The sequence below is a fragment of the Myotis myotis genome, unplaced genomic scaffold (genome assembly GCF_014108235.1).
Source record: "Myotis myotis isolate mMyoMyo1 unplaced genomic scaffold, mMyoMyo1.p scaffold_m19_p_3, whole genome shotgun sequence".
Taxonomy (NCBI): Eukaryota; Metazoa; Chordata; class Mammalia; order Chiroptera; family Vespertilionidae; genus Myotis; species Myotis myotis.
The window spans coordinates 2,959,594-2,974,048 of NW_023416335.1; positions in this window are offsets into that span (position 1 = coordinate 2,959,594).

Sequence of the window (14,455 nt, forward strand, 5' to 3'; positions counted from 1 at the left end):
TCCCACAGAGAGAGGGCTAAGCCATTAGTTAGATATCCCCTGAGGGCTCCTGGACTGCGAGAGGATACAGGCCTGGCTGAGGGACCCCTCCCCCTGAGTGCACGCATTTTGTGCACTGGGTCTCTAAAATTATATCTATATCTATATCTATATCTATATCTATATCTATATCTATATCTATATCTGTATCTGTATCTGTATCGGTATCGGTATCGGTATCGATATCGATATCGATATAGATATATATAGACTAGAGGCCTGGTGCACAAAAATTTGTGCACTGGTGGGGGGGGGGTCCCTCAGCCCGGCCTGTGCCCTCTCACAGTCTGGGACCCCTTGGGGGATGACCATCTGCTGGCTGAGGCCTGCTCCCCAGGGGATTGGGCCTAAGCTGGCAATCAGACATTCCTCTGGCAGCCCGGCAGCCCTTGGGGGTTGTCCATTTACCAGCCGGGAGCAGACCTAAGCTGCAGTCGGACATCCTTAGCGCTGCTGAGGCAGGAGAGGCTCCCACCACCACCTCTGTACTGGCAGCCATCAGCCTGGCTTGTGGCTGAGCAGAGCCCCTCCATGTGGGAGCTCACTGACCATCAGAGGGCAGCTTCTGCATTGAGCGTCTGCCCCCTGGTGGACAGTGTCTGTCATAATGACCAGTCATTCCAAGTCTTTCTGCTGTTAGGGTCAGTTTGCATATTACCCTTTTACTATATAGGATAGAGGCCTGGTGCGCGGGTGGGGGCCAGCTGATTTGCCCTGAATGGTGTCCCGGATCAGGGTGGGGGTCTCGCTTGGGTGCCTGGCCAGCCTAGGTGAGGGGCTGCTGGCTGTTTTCAGACTGCCTGCACCCCCTTCAGGGTGGGGGTCCCCACTGGGGTGCCTGGCCAGCCTGGATGAGTGGCAGAGGGCTGTTTTCAGGCTGCCCGCACCCCCTTCAGGGTGGGGGTCCCCACTGGGATGCCTGGCCAGTCTGGATGAGGGGCTGAAGGCCACTTTCAGGCAGGCAACTGAAGCTCCCAACCTCTCCTTTTTTTCTTTTTTTTTTTTTTATTCTGGATTTACCTTCTATAGCTGTCACTGGAGCTGAGAGCCGGCTTTAGCTCAGAGGCCCGGCTCCAGCTCTGACACCTTGGCTGCTGAAAGCAGGTATCTGGGGTTTGTTTGGGTTCTATAATTGAAACACTGTTGCGGTCCTGCTCGCTCCAGCTCTGACGGCTGAAAGCAGGTATCTGGGTTTTGTTTAGCTTCTGTAATTGCAACATTGTTTCTTAGAATGCAGCTCAGATCCCGGCTGGCTGCGGCAGGTGGGGAACCTTGGCTTCCTCCATCACTGGAGCAACCAAGCTTCATGTTCGCTACAGCTGCCTGCCGGCCGCCATCTTGGTTGGCAGTTAATTCGCATATCGTCCTGATTAGCCAATGGGAAGCGTAGCGGAGGTATGGTTAATTACCATGTTTGTCTATTATTAGATAGGATATAGATATATAGATATAGAGAGATATAGAGAGATATAGACATATAGAGATATATAGAGATATATCTATATATATCATATACACACATGTATATGTATATATACTATATATATGTGTGTGTGTATACACACACACACACACACACACACACACACATACCCTTCCTTCTTCCTTTTATGTTAAACACTCATGTACAGCATTTTTAGATGTGTTCAGTGAAAAAAATACCACTAACTCCATGAACTGTAGAATCAAGAATGTCATAAAAGCTTAACACTCAGGTTTCCACTCTTGTTTAATGCTAAATCATTCCCCTATAACATGCACACCAAATCAGATTTTTAAATGCAGATGTCAAAGAAAAGTGGAGATTCTGAGCATTAAGTTTCACTTCCTATTCCCATGGACCATTCACACAGCTTTGAAACTCCATCTTTGGCATCCTTACCACTTCCTAAATCTTCTCCTGACTTTCTCAAAACTTCTGATCTTAAAAGGTACTTTTGTTATTCTATCACTTCCGTGGACCTCCTGAAATCAGAAGGCCATATCAATTTTCCTTTTGTGGTAACTGCTGTGGTAATATAACTATCTCAGAATAGATCATTTAGTATTACCTTCTACATTTCATCTCAATTAGTCTTTTCTTCCTTACTCATATACTCTGTATTAATATTGATATAAATTTTCTCCCAAACATCCCCTGTTTGTGCAATACACACTACAATTAATTAAGAAATCAGTTGAATATTTTATCAATAAGGAAAAATTCAAATCATAAACAAAGAAAACACCTCACAAAATTGACTGCGAATAAAGATTATTGAGTTAGAATGTCAAAATGTTATGTTTATCTTCTCTCTTTGTGATTTTTCTATTTTATTTTTGTTGAGTAATGTTATTATGATTATTTTTATCCTCATCTGAGGACAGCTTTATTAATTTGAGAGACAGGAAATGAGAGAGAGAGAGAAGAACATTGATGTGATAGAATACCTTCCATCACTCCCCCTGAACGGATGGAACCCGCAACCCAGGTATGTGCCCTGACTGGGTATTGAGCCCACAACCTTTCTGATGCTCCAACTAATCGAGCCACCTGGCCAGGGCTTGTTAAATAATTTTTAAAACATACTTTCCTCCCTATAAAGTACCAATAAAATAAAGTGTCTTATTTTTGAAGGTATAGAACATTTTGACAAATATCAGGGATTTCCATAAGAGTGGTGAAACAGAATAAACTTGGGTAAAATTAAGTGGTTTGTCTTTTTTCACCCTCTTACATCCCAGTTGTCCAGCAGTCCACCTTCAAGGCTCTGCCTTCCTGAGCTATACTGCTTCCCCCCCTCCCCCGCCCCCATCTACTGATTTATAAGTATGTACTTATGGCAACTACTGTGTGACAGGCAGATATAAGGAAAATTCCTGTCAAGGAATTTTTACTCCAAAGCTGAAAAGATATATCCATTAAATAACTTGAGATATAAGACATTGTAAGTTGTTCTGCTGGAAAAGTGTAGGGAGCCCTGAAAACAAAGGAAGGTGACTCAGAATTAATCAAGGAAGCGTTGGCCGTCCTCAGCATATGACCTTGTGCCGAACTTGAAGATGAATCCGTTCACTGGGGTGGAAGGCTGCAGGAAATGGGCCTGTTCCACGCAGAGGGAACAGCATCTGCAGGGGTCCCCAGGAGGAAGGAAGGAAGGAAGGAACTCAGTGAAGAATCAAATGCGGCCAATTTGAGAAGAAAGGAAGGAAGAGATGAGTGATGTTGAGGCCAGAGAGTCTGGACACCTGGCCTCTAAGGATGACTGTACTCAAGAGCATGTTCCACAGGCCTCGGCACAGTTGTTATTTGTCTCCTGACAGATGAAGGGAAAGGCCAGCGGCCTCTCTGGGAATCAGCTTTCTCACTGCCCACGATTTCTGTAACCTTAAGTTCACCAACAGCTAATTCACCTGCCCTGCTGCCGGAGAGGGTGGGGGGTTCTTGTCCCAGCATCAAGAAGGGTTCAGGAATCTGGAGAAGGGGCTGTGCGTAGATGACATAGGAATCCGGGGACTAATAAGGAGTCCGGAAGAGATAAAATTTTGAAAGGCATTGGGGGTCAGAGGACCTTCAGCTAAAGGAACTGAAGCGTCCCTCCTTGTCTCGGACCCTTGCTTTTATTAACACAATTTGTCCTAAGGCAAGGTGGAGATGATACACTCCAAAGGGTAAGGTTTCAAAGGGTACAGAGTCCATTGTCAGAATGGGGGAATAGCCTACGGCTGTTCAGGTGTTTGGCCAGTAGGAGGCAATGACATGTAGATGAAGATGCCCTTTAACTGTCTGGCAGCCACAATCAGTTTCCTATTCAGGTTTGGGGAAATGCCTTTACCCATTCCCAACAGGTGACTACATGCGTGACTCAACCCTGGTGAGTCCCCAAGTCTCATCAGCCTTTTGATGAAACTCTTGAAATTATGATGGGAATTGGTTCCCGGCACCCTGCCCTGCCCTTCCTTACCTGGGGTGTCATTGAAGAATTTGTCCAAAGGCTCCCTGATCTGTGCCCCAACATCATCCTGAACGCAGCAGTTAAAGAAGCCAGAGTTGGAGAAAGGGGGTGGGGAGGGGGTTTGGTAGGGGGCTCCTTGGGAACCTTCTTTCTCAGCTGTGACAGGGGAGGCGAGCGTGGGACATGCATCCTGGAGGGTTGGACAGAGAGCCTCGGCTTCGTCATGTGCACATTTGCGTGTCAAAGATGAGTGCATTGTATGAGGGGTTTTTATAGTAACAGGAGTTACAAATGCTGGGCAAATGTCAAAGCAAGAGATGAAGCATGCTAATTATCAGGACCACATGTCTCAGTGACCTTCCATGGCCATTGTGAAACCCGGAAATGGTATAGGATGAAACCTAAGTGTTCAAAATCGCAATGAATGTATGCAGTTTTAACACAGGGTTCAAAAATATCTTTAAAAAATACATTTGAACTTTAGGTTCCACATCTGTAACTTAAATGACCACATACTATGGTGAGTCAGGCTAGATGTTAGTAACATGTATGCAGTACACATGCATGTGTTCACACACACACACACACACACTGATAGATAGTTGGTTGCAAATTACAAGTTGGAATTCTGGCAAAGGGAGTACGTGTGACTTGCCAGTATGCATTCACATTAAAAAAAACTGGAGTAAATTTTTCACCAAATAAAGGGTGACTCAAATGTCCATTACAGTTGGAGCAGCTGCTGAGAGGATGAGTATTTCCCCCCCACTTCCTCCCAAGTCAAAATTTCACCTGTTCCTTGTCTGACCTCTGGGGGGCTTATTCCAGATGTCAATGAAAATGGAACGCATGCAAAATATCAGCTCTTGGAGGAGTACTTCTGTGCACTTACCAGGAAATTTCTAAGAAAACCATTAAGGAATGGGAATCTAATGGATACATTTCAGAGAAACGGTTAGATATTATTGGACACAAAAGAAAGCCAAAAAAAAATGTGAAGTGCACAGTGTAAGAGGTAATGGCGAGCACCTTAGCGTCACAGTGTTTCTATCTCGGGGTCCTAGGAAAACCTAGGAAAAATAGCCGCAGATGGTCAGGACCCTGCGGGGCAAATCCTGAGGGAAGGAACCCCCTTTCCAAATCAGGGCTGAGATGTGCGGTCCCGGCTTTGGGCTGGCGCCTAGTTCACGGGCTGCGTTTATTCGCCTCGCTCGGTTCTAGAATCACTTCCCTTTCGGTTTCTTTCCATTTCACATCTGAATCATGAAGCCTTCTTAAAAAGCACCCAAACGGAAACGAAATACAAACAAACAACCATGACCCAAGCGGGTTTACCTAAAGGAAAGCCCGGGAAGGGCGTGCGTTGGGGAAGCTGCTCCGAGGCGGGTCGGGAAGAAGCGAGTGGGAGGCGGATTTCAGGGACTCGGACCGGCTCTCCAGCCCCTTCAGGTGGGACGGGGTGCGGAGGGCGGCGTTACGGTCGCCTCTCCCGCAGGTCTGAGAAACAGGTACTGTCGCCGAGAGACAGTGCCGCCAGCGTCAGGGGGCGTTGGGAGCTCATTTGGGGCGCGGGCAGCAGCGCAGCCAGTGGGTGGGAGTGGAGCGCAGCCCAGGCTCCCCACCTGCGCCCCGGGGCTGGGGCTGGACACCCCCATTCCCTAGGGGGCCTATAGCGCCCTGCAGCCCCGGGGAGATCCGCACCTTCCGGGGAGTCGGGGGCAGGGCGCTGGGCAGTGGGGAAGCCTGACCGCCGAGCCCTGAAACCACCACTGACATATGCAAACTTGGGTCTCCCTGGCTAACCGGTAGCCGCGCATCGGGGCGCCCCAGGGGTGAGGACGGGCCTCGGGGCGAGTAGAGAGCAGGTGGGCGGCGTGCGGGGGGCTGGGGCTGAGCCTGGTCCCCGGAGGGGCCCTGGGGCGAGGAGGCCGCGGGGCTGGGCGGCCGAAGCCGGGGCCGGAGGTGGCGGCGCAGGTGCCCGGCTTCCCGGCTGCAGCGCTGCCCTGTCCTCGGGGCCGGGCGCCCCCATCACCTCCCCGGACTCGGGTCCCCCACCCCCGCCCGCAGCCCCGCGCCCCGCGCCCGCCCCGCGCCCCGCCCGCGCGCACCCACCGCAGCCTCCGCCGGGCGGCGCCGCCCCGCGAGCAGCAGCTGGAGCCCCGCGGGCTGGCGCGCGGCCGCGGCCGTGCGTGGGGCGCGCAGGGGCGGGCGAGCGGGCGGGCGGGCGGGCGGGCGGCTGCGCGGGAGGAGGCCGCGCAGGGGGAGGAAATAAATAAATAAGGCGGCCACGTCCGCGCCAATAAGAGCGGCGGGGAGAGGGGGGCGCGGGCAGCGGGAGGCGCGGGGAGCGGGAGCCGCGCGGCCAGAGCGCCAGCGGCGCCGGTTCGCTCGCCGCCGACAGGTGCTCCCCGCGCGTGTGCCCGCGCCCGCGTGTCGGCGCCGGGGCCGGACCTGCGAAGTTCCAACTAAACGTGTTGCTCGCACCGGCTGCCGAGGCCGCGGCGGAGCTGCCCAACTTCCCCGCCCGGGCGCAGGGCGCAGGGCGCAGGCGGTGGGCGCCCTTGGCGCGGCGGTGGCCGCTCGGTCCGCGCCCCACGGAGGGTCCCCGCCGCCAGGGCCGGCCGCTCGCCCGGCCGCCGCCAGCACCGCTCCGCCGGCCCCGCAGAAAGGTACGTGGACTTTCCCGCGCGGCTGGGCCCCGGGCACCCCCGCGCGCGTTCGGCTGCCGGGAGGCTGCCCTTGGCCGGCGCGGCCATCTGCTGCCAAACTTTGCCTCCTGCCGGCTCCCGCCGGGGGCAGCCGCAGCCGCCTCTCGGGGCGACGCGGGCACCGCGGGCGGAAGGGCCGCGGGTGGGGGCCGGGCCGCGGGAGCGGGGTTCCCGGCCGGAGGGGGATCGCGGTCCGGGAGGAATGTCCGCCCTCCCCTCCCGGAGGGGTCCGCTCCGCCGATGCGCCCCGTGATGCCGGCGACGGCGTCCCTGGCCCCGGGGCCTGGAGGGAGCCGCAAGTTCGCGGGGAGAGCTGCCTGCCAGGCGGGCGAAGTTTGCAGCCACTTGGCTCCCCGGGAGGAGTAACCCTTTCTTGGCGGGCCGCGGGGCCGCGGCTGGCCTGGGGCGCCGCACCCGCACCTGTCCCATCGGCGGCGGCGGAGCGGGAGGACGGTGCGCGTCTGGTCTGAGGACCCGACCCCGGCGCTGCCTGCAAACAGGCTGCGGAGGAAAAAGCCAAAAGCGCCCCGATCGATCGATGGATGGATCGCCCGGTGAACGGTTCGGCGAGGCACCCTTTTCTTTTGCGGCATTCAGGGCATTCGGGTGCGTACAGCCACTGGGCAAGCCGCAGGCATCAATCGCTTTAAAACTTTTATGCCTTCGGTTTCCATTTCTAGATTAGGTGGCCGCCGCCAGGACGCTTATGTCAAAATCTGCGGGTTGGAGCGGTGCGCAAGCTGCAGTGGACAGCGGAGTTCCTTCTTGTCTGTATTGTATCTCCTATGAAACGTATCTTTCGTGCCTTAGTATTTTAGTGGCAATTGTGGGTTGTTAATTAATTGTTTTTACTCAGCTATAGGGACTCGTAGTGAAACAAAAATTAAAAAGTCACAGTAAGTTTCTCCAGCGACGTGCGTGAGCCTGGGGAAGCCACCTGCTGAATTAGTTGGTGCTACTTTCCCGGGTTACAGCTCGGAGCAGGAGATGGAGGCGCATCCAGCAGGTGGAGCCGTGGGGAACTAGAACCTGCCTAACACGCATTTATCCAGATTTCATCACGATGAGGCCAAACATGTGTATGGAGCTCATTTTAGGAGAGACACCGGCTTTTCTTTCCTTATTAGAAAAAAAATGCACGCTAACTAAACTCTAATTGGAGTAGAGCTGCAGAAATTTCAATCCTTGAAGCTTTTTTTCTTTCTTTCATGAAGAATTTTAAAAAATAGTTTCCTGTGCAGAATAGAGTCTGCTATGAACTGAACCGGTCCTGTGGTTACATTTTGTGGGTGGTTCACAGGCCCCGGGAAACAGTGCAGACGGCCATCATGAAAGTCTGATTAGTGTGTTAGAATATAAAGGAGTGGGGACGCTTGTATTCTAAAGTAACCAAACATCAGTTTGAATGCAACCAAGTTCGTGTTTCTCAGACTTAAGATAGATATACTAATTTCTGGGAACAATTTCCAGTAACTGAAATTGAAGGGGGAAGTTGATCAAACTTTTTAGCCATTTTGGTGGGTTGCTGGTCTCCGCAAGAACTGCATGAGTTTTGAGACACATGCTACCTGAGCACACTCAGCATGCATGGGGATGGCGAGGCGAACATCTTCTAAAGCTACCTTTGGGTACCTGTCCATCAGTAGCTATGGTAACAAGAACAAGGCGGATCAGAATGTGCCTTTTGCACATGAATTTAAAAACTTAACAGGCATGCCTCTGATCAGTTAACTTGAAAGTTAACGGAGAAAAATAGGCTGCCCATTGTGCAGACAAAGCAGCAAAGGCTCAAGCAACTTCAGGGGTTGCTTGCACTATTTGAGGAGAGAACTGGCTGTTGAATGTAGTCTGCTCATCCCCAGGCTTTTGCTCTTTTGTATTTCGCTGTAGAGTTTATGGTGCCATAGAACCAGGCTGAACTAGTCTGGGAGGACCAAGTTAGGTCTTATTTCAGTTTCATTATTTAGCAATTTAAAAAGTTACAACTGTGTACCGAACATTTGGAAGAACTTAGAGGACAGATAGAGCGCTTTTGAGCAATGCAGTACCAGTGAGCACTTGAACTACATGTGCTTTACATGGAGTGCAAATGTTTCTAGCATATATGTGGTGATTTTCCACATCCCCAGATCATGTCTTTAGAAGAGCATTTAGCTGAGCATTCGGAAGCTGTCTTTCCTCTACCTCCATGTGATAGTAAGGAAGGCTCGGAACTTTCTGTGTTGTAAGACAATGAAATTGCCTTTCTGAAGGAGCTGATTGTATCCTGCCTGTTGCCATGCAGATTAAATGATCATGGGCTTTTCTCCATGTGTCATACTGTGTGCCCCTTCACACATGCAGAAGCAAAAGGATTTCCGTGTAAGATGCTGAAAGTTTTATGCCATGTTTATATGTTTAACAATAGGAGAACCAGACCTTTACTAACATCTGATCACTATTAAACATGCAAATTCCTCAAGCGTGATGACTCTGATGGGTCATTTAAAAGTCAGTTAGTAAGGGAAATGTTACTTTAGTAAAATGTGTTAGAACTGAGTATATTATGGTGATTGCTAAGGTGATATACACAATTTCAAAGAAAATCAAGTGTGTTTATAGGTTTTTCCATCTCAAATCTCAACACTCAAATCTCAATGAAGTGTTGGTAAAATTGAAGTAACTTGGTATAACTTGATATAACATTGCTATATAGATCATTACATTACATTATTTTAGAACGTTAACAAATGGTTAATATTCTACATAAAGCATAGGGCTTCTTCAGTTTATTTGACTAAGTGTGTTCATGTAACACACTTTCAAAGTTGGGTTCAAGTTTAAGGGGGAAAACCATAGAATAGATAAATAGATAATAGCTGAGGGCTCTTAATTATAACAATGGTAGTGTTTTATGTGGATGAATTCTGGAAACTACAGTGAATATTAACTTTTTCATTCTTATTTTAAAAATTATAGGATCACCAATGGGTTCTTTAAAAGTATTTGTTAAAGGGTGTGTCTATATTTAACCTAGGTCTCATAATATTAGTTGAAGTGTGGCAATCATGAAGTGTTTGAATTTGTTATTGTGATACACTTTCTGTGTTATTTGCATCTTTATTCCATCTTTTCAGGGCTTTCTTATGTTATGTCTCTATTCAGTAGGTAGTTTTCTTCCAACAGCATGAAAAGTCACTGTTGGCTCTAGACTTAAATATCCTCAACTGAATTAAGCTTTAAAAACACATTGAGGTATTGAGAGACTATGAAGAAGCAGTTTTGTTTCTTTCCCCAGTAAATTAGCTTCAAAGAGATAAAATGTTTTTGTTTATCAGTCAGTGAAGATCAAATAATAGATGAAACCTTTTTATCTTTTAATTTCTATCTCATTACCACCTTATTTGACTTTGCCTTATATAAAGTATAATTAAATATAAATATGATTTTCAATTATAATTTCTAGAAAATGCATATAATTTTATTGGGGGCTTGGGGCACCATTAGTTCGAAATTAGAAGAGAGAGTTTTAAGAAAACTTATCTATAGGAAATAATCCTTAGTTATAGGAAAATAAGAATTATTCTGGATGAGCACAGCAGATAAAAATGCATCTTGGAATAAAAGTATTAGCAGAAATGATGGAGAACCTCAGATTTATCTCAAATGATATTTCCAATATTGACTGTTACTCTAATTTAAACTTTATTGTGTTAATGATATATTGGGTGCAAACACCTTTATATCTAATAACTCTTTTCATTTCAATCAGCACTTCTTTTTATACAGCTCCATGAAGAATAAATATAGATTAACTATAAAATATATATGTTCATATTTCTAACATGAGTACAATTCTGCTGCTATGAAAATATTTTAGTTCATTGATTATTCAAAATTCTTTTTGAAATTTCAGGACCTTAGTTGATTTCTTCTAAATGATTGTGTAGGGCAGCCTTAGTTTTGCATATGGCTGGAGAGATATTTGGTCATAGAAACATGATTGGGTAAACCACCCTACTGTTTACCCAACTACCATAAAACTTATGATTGATACCTTAGCAAAGCATATTTTTTGGATTATTTATAAGGTTATTTAAATACTAAAACCATTGGGTAAGACTAACACAGATATTTCTTTGTAATGGTAGAATCCAACTTTCCTGTTTTCTCTAACTGTTTTTAGAACTTATTACTGGACAAGGTGGATGAATCAAAATTTGGCATCAGATTAGTGAAAAATTAAGGATTGGTCAGAATCTTTCTAGTCATTTTTTCAAGACATAGGAGATTCGAAAGGGATGGAGAGAGGTGCAATTCAAAGATAGAAAGAATTCGCTACCTAGTAGTATTAGAAGACAGGTATCTAACCAGTATTTCATTTATGATAGGAATACATTTTATGATCTTGGTTGTCTTGCAGCACACCATGCCCAAAATAATTGTTTTATGTTTTCTAATATGAATATTGTAAAGGTTTTGAAAGGTTTGACCAGTTCTCAGAACTTTGTTGCTAACTTGAAGGCAGCAATAATATGTTGGCAAATTGAAAGAGGACATAACTGTGTTTTAAAAAAATCATATTGATGTTACATAGTATATATCTCAAAAATCTGCCTTATGACCAATTTGCTAGTAATCCTATTAAAAATATAAATCATATTAGTGCCCCATTCATTCAACTCTCTATATTCAGACAGGTACAGTATGCTTAGGATTGTGCTGGTCTTTTACTGGACTTTTGTAATAAATATCGATCACCACTATCTAACAGGGATCTATGATCTCATGTAAGATGTAGACTATTATCTTGTAAAAAAGACAATAAAAAAATGTTGTGAGTCTGTAGAAAACACAGAACAAGTGCCTCAGGCAAGTAAGAATGGAAAACAGCCGCTCACAAGCCTGTGCCTTACATGAGGTGGGAGCCAGGTGACTGAGGACACCTGCTTACACCATGGCTGTCTGGCCGCCAGTTTTACAAGTTTGTGACATGAACTTGATTTTAACCTCTGTTAAAGCTAGACATATTTCATGACAACTAGTTATTGTTATAAATATGAATTCCTTATTGGACTGCATCACTACTTAATATTTCTCCCTTATAGGTCAATCAGTTATTCATTGTTAATTAAAGCAGAAAGAGTTATTTGCATTAACTTTTTTAATAAATAAAAAGTATTTTTGGCACTCATGGACTGCTTTTGAATAGTTACATACTAAAACTAAGAAGAATTACTTGCTGTGGTGAACACACAATACAGTATACAGATAATGTATTATAGAAGTGTACACCTGAAACCTATATAATTTTATTAACGCATGCCACACCAATGCACTCAATAAAATAAAAATAAAAAATCATGCAGTTTCAGGTATCCTATTATTTGGAAGACAAAGATTTTTAGGTTTACATTGTCATTATGTATGAAATTAACAGCAGCATAAATAAACCAACCCATGTTCCAACAAATTTGACAACTAGAAATTATTAGTGGACTTAATTGTATGTGTGCATGTGTATTTTAGTTTGCTGTGTTAAGCAGTATATGCTATGGGTTGAATAGACTGTCCTGCAAGGATAATTATATCCTGTTGAACATTAATTTTAAAGTTAATGGGTTATATTAATGAAAAATAAGTATGTTGATTTATCTTCTATTTCTAAGCATTTTTTTTTAAGAATATGGTGTGCCTAAATTAGAGAACACCCATAAGGTAGATAAAAATTATTTAAAAGATAAACATTAAGTGCCCTGTTAATATTACTCTCTCTTTGATTTGTTCTCATCATCAAATTTAAATCTTAAAACACAGTAAACACACACGCACTCACACACACATATATTTAAATGGAAGTAGGCACAAGATAATCTAAGAGGTTAACAACTGTTCTGTTAGGGGATGTATTCTAATTTCTTTTTCTCGTTGTCTTTTAAAGTTATTTTATTTTAATTTTATGCAGTATGTAGAGATTCCTTATGTAAAATAAGTTTGTGTTATGATCAAATTAAATACAATAAAATACCTTGTATTCATATATGCAATACATATATTGACTGTATATGGGTAGATACTGACTTTCAAAAGTATGGAGCTTATGTTTTGTATATATCATTATTTATATTGTAAGTTTTTCCTAAAACACTGCCTGACAATCGTTTATCGTTGTGAGTTCCTTACTCGCACTTTTCACAACACTTTTACATACAGCTTAATATTTTGCTTATATTCAAAGTACAGTGGACCATATTTTAATTGTTGCCAGCTTCATTTTACTTTTATTCAAAAATACAGTAACGTTCTATAAAGTGTTAACAGCCTTAAAATATATTTTTCTAAAGTTAGTTGTGTAAATGAAATTGCTACATTTCTTAAAAAGTTTATTGGTAACTATTGGATCAAAACAAAGTGAACGTTTGTTATTTTAATGTAATTATGGGCCAGCGATGTTTCTTTTCTGTTTATCACCCACATCTTTCAGAAATCTAGTAATAACAATTTTATAATGTTCACCCAAGTATATGTTGTTTTTTGTGTGTGTATTTTAATTGCTTTTTAGAGAGAGAGGAACGGGGAGAGAGACAGACAGACAGACATCTGTAGGTTGCCTCCTGCATGTGCCCACAACCCAGGTATGTGCCCTCATCAGGAATTACCTGCAACCTTTTGGTACACAGGATGAGGCTCCTACCAGGGCAAGTAATAACATTTTAATTAAATGATAGTGCTTATCAGTAAGTTTGTGGAGCATGGTACTCATTTAAAGATTGAAAACAATGAAAAATAATTACTTTCAACATAAATGAAAAATTTTGATGTTTGGCATATATTTAAAACTAAATTTCAGTTTAAGTAAAAGTTTGTATTACAACCTAATTCAAATAGCATTGCTACTAATTGTATTTAAATAAGGTTATCTGTGTAATGCTACATTTAACAGTTAAATGTTGGACAAAATGACATGAAAAATGTAGTAAAAATGTAATTCCATGATGACAAAATTCTTTGCTTTTTCCTGTTTCTGGAGCTTGTTAGTTTAATTTTTGTTAGTCTCGTTCGGAATCATCTTATGATTAGCAACTATCTATTTCAATTATTAAGTATTTGCAGTTTCTACTTTCCTAGTTCATCCTTTCACAACTCCAGTAAAATTATGGAAAGCTAATCTTTAAATTGTGTGACAAACACAAATATTAAGGGATAATGGTTTTTCTAGTTATGTAATATCACTTAAAATTACAAATGATCTATTATTTAAAAGTCATTTCTGATGTTCCAGCCAATCATACGTCGAAAGTCTTATTTAAAAAACATTTTCTGTGAGTAATGTCAACTACTTTTACTCTTGTTTAAACTGTGAATAACACTAAAAATTTTAGTCAGTGCTATAAAATTAAACAAGTGCATCCTTGTAGACAGAAGACAAAAAAAAACCAAACAAAAATAAACAACTCAAAAATCTTTAAGATTTGCCCTAACCGGTTTGGCTCAGTGGATAGAGCGTTGGCCTGGGGACTGAGGGGGTCCCGGGTTCGATTCTGGTCAAGGGCATATACTTTGGTTGCGGGCACATCCCCAGGAGAGGGTGTGCAGGAGGCAGCTGATCGATGTTTCTCTCTCATCGATGTTTCTAACTCTCTATCCCTCTCCCTTCCTCTCTGTAAAAAATCAATAACATATATTTAAAAAAAATCTCTAAGATTTAAAATAAATCATCAAGAAATATTGGAGTAGAAGACACTTCACAATATACCAATCTACACACAGGACCTCTCCCCAGATAACAGTATC